Source organism: Palaemon carinicauda, chromosome 34, assembly GCF_036898095.1.
Source record: "Palaemon carinicauda isolate YSFRI2023 chromosome 34, ASM3689809v2, whole genome shotgun sequence".
NCBI classification, from domain to species: Eukaryota; Metazoa; Arthropoda; class Malacostraca; order Decapoda; family Palaemonidae; genus Palaemon; species Palaemon carinicauda.
In genome coordinates, this window is record NC_090758.1 from 30,144,225 (window position 1) to 30,147,194 (window position 2,970).

A 2,970-nucleotide genomic window follows, 5' to 3' on the forward strand; every position below is an offset into this window, starting at 1 on the left:
GATATTTGACGTTGGATAGACCATTTAAAACAAGCTGATTTTAATCTAATACAAACTAAAAGGTCTTTCACACTATAGAATAGTTTGAACTTTGAGACATTTAGATACAGATAGAAATAAAATATAGAAAATCGATATAATTTATTAGTTATGATCAATCGATTCGTAAAGATGAAAGCTATGTTACTAAAAAGTTCATGCTTTCTATTTTATTCTCGTCTAATATTTCAAAGTTCCTGAAAGAGTAAATCTTAAAAAAAAATTATGTTTTTTTTATTAGAATGAAAAGATTACTTTAATTCTATCGTTTATCTGTGGCAAAGTTAATTCTTCTAACGATGCCTTAATTTTTTTTTAACTAAATTTTGAGTGAAAATCTCACAAAATCATCACAATAAACTTTGTAAATACATTATATATGTATATGTATATTTATATGTATACGTATATCAGTTCACCAAACTTTTCACTGGGATCTACAAGCCACTATAATAATTGGAAGCCCCAGCCCTACATGGCTAAGGACTATGAAGCGTAAAGCAGGTTATGGATAGAGAAGCATTGATTTAACAGTTCAAGATAGAGACGACTGGCGAAATCTAACCGAAGCACTTTGCGCCAATAGGCGTAGGAGGAGATGAGGATGATGATGATGATGATGATGACATATATATATATATATATATATATATATATATATATATATATACAGTATATATATATATAAATATATATATATATATATATATATATATATATATATACAGTATATATATATATATATATATATATATATATATATATATATATATATATATATATATATATATATGTGTGTGTGTGTGTGTGTGTGTGTGTGTGTATGATTGAGTATGTGCATGTGTTTCTTTCCTGTCATGATTAGAAGGGAGAGGGTGTAGTCACACTCGGGTGGGAGGTGGTACTATAATGAATACACTCTGAAAACACAGTCTCCCACGAATATCTGACCTATCGAAAGGGGGAGGGGATGGGAAGGGTTAAATCTGTGTGTGTGCGTGTGTGTGAGCATACCTATCTAAATACAAAGACGTAGTTTTTGATGGCTTAAGTACAGTACAATAGTATGAAAAATAATGAAGAGACATCCAGGTTATTCAATAAGTTTTTTTCATTCTTTTTGAATAACCGTAGTAAGCCATGGGTCATAGAGTGGCTTTGTTTTTACACCATTAGGACGTTTCAATTAAACTTTGTCTGGTTGAAATTAAAGGGCATTGGAGTCTAGATATGTACTAACTATAATTCTAAAGGTATCTTAGATCATAGCTATATGCTTATATACTCAAAGGAGCAGATGAAGACCTCATTTAATGGTATCCCGTCCAAGGTATGCCCAGAAAAATTATGTTGGGTTAGTAACAGGTTATCAAGTCTGTATTAATATGTTAATATTTGTTCACACATTCAAGTAACGAACAGAAATCTGTTGATTATTTAATTATAAAGGATTGTTAATAATAATAATAATAATAATAATAATAATAATAATAATAATAATAATAATAATGATAATAATAATAATAATATCTAATCATCTGCCTATCTATATATCTATCAATCTATCAGTCAATTTAGAGAGGGTTAGAGCAGTAGAGATATGCCGGATTTAGCATGATCATTAAGAGAGAGAGAGAGAGAGAGAGAGAGAGAGAGAGAGAGAGAGAGAGAGAGAGAGAGAGAGGTGGGGTGCCCTAAATCTAGGTTAACCTACTGTATAAGAACTACAAGAAACTCATTAGCAAGCTGAAACTGTTTCAGGCGTTTTTATTAATCACAAATCTTTTCATATTAACTGATAATTACCAATGGTGATAATTGTAAACATCAAAGTAGCATAAACAGGAAAACATCTAAATGATAGTGAAAGTAAACACGATTAACATAAATAGATATAAAAAAAAATCAGCAGATCAAAGTAAAAGTGTTTTGGGGCCAATCTTCCTTAGAACAATAAACTATCTGGATTTTTTTTTTTTTTTTTTTTGTTATATTGGAGTAGCCTTTTTTTATAAACTCCCAAAGTTTAGAAAGGTAAAGACTGGTCAAGTCTATATAAATAAAAAAAGAGTCTTCAAGGTACTTAGAGATGAGGTTAAATGGTACTATCGATTTTTTCCTCCTTTAAAATGGGAGTTATTGGGTGATTTAAACATCAATATTTTAGCTATTTTAATCACTCTCAAATTTTGAATTACACTGTCTTATTTGACATAAAAATTCCTCAAAATCATTAAAAAGAATTTGAGATTTTTTTTTTGTATTTGAGATATATCTGTTTTATACTCTACATAATTCTTACATAACTATATTACATATTATTATTATTATTATTATTATTATTATTATTATTATTATTATTATTATTATTATTATTATTATTATTATTATTATTATTATTATTAATATGCAGTAGTTCAGATTATTGATTACTTTTCCGCAAATAAATAATGTACATGAGAGAGAAAGAGAGAGAGAGAGAGAGAGAGAGAGAGAGAGAGAGAGAGAGAGAGAGAGAGAGAGAGATTTTGACTACATTCCCCCAAAACATATAAAACAAAAAAATCACAAATTATCATCTACCGGCCAATCCCTTTCTCTATAACCAAAAAAAGATAGTAGACAGCAAATCCCTTTCTCTATAACCCAAAAGGTAGACTAAATACAACGCTACTTTGTTGCAATTGTATAACTTTCATTCAGCCCGAACAACTTTTTTATTTCGGTGGAGGCGACACTCATCAAAGCAACTTTCCTAACCTGGGTCGCCCAACCTTTTCATTACGGCCATCCTTTCAGGTTTGTCGAGATATGAAAACTATCCGAGCCCCGTCCACGGAAGTGGGTGTCTGAGTCCACTCTTACTTTCGTTGGGGATTATAAAAACAGGGCGTTGTCTGGGGGTCGCCAGCTGGGCCTGGCAACGGGTAG

At 30.5% G+C, this 2,970-nt stretch overlaps 1 pseudogene; it reads left to right on the plus strand.

Moving 5' to 3' along the window:
* The window catches only part of LOC137626791 (uncharacterized), an 8,077-nt pseudogene that overhangs the window by 969 nt on the left and 4,138 nt on the right, over positions 1-2,970 (plus strand).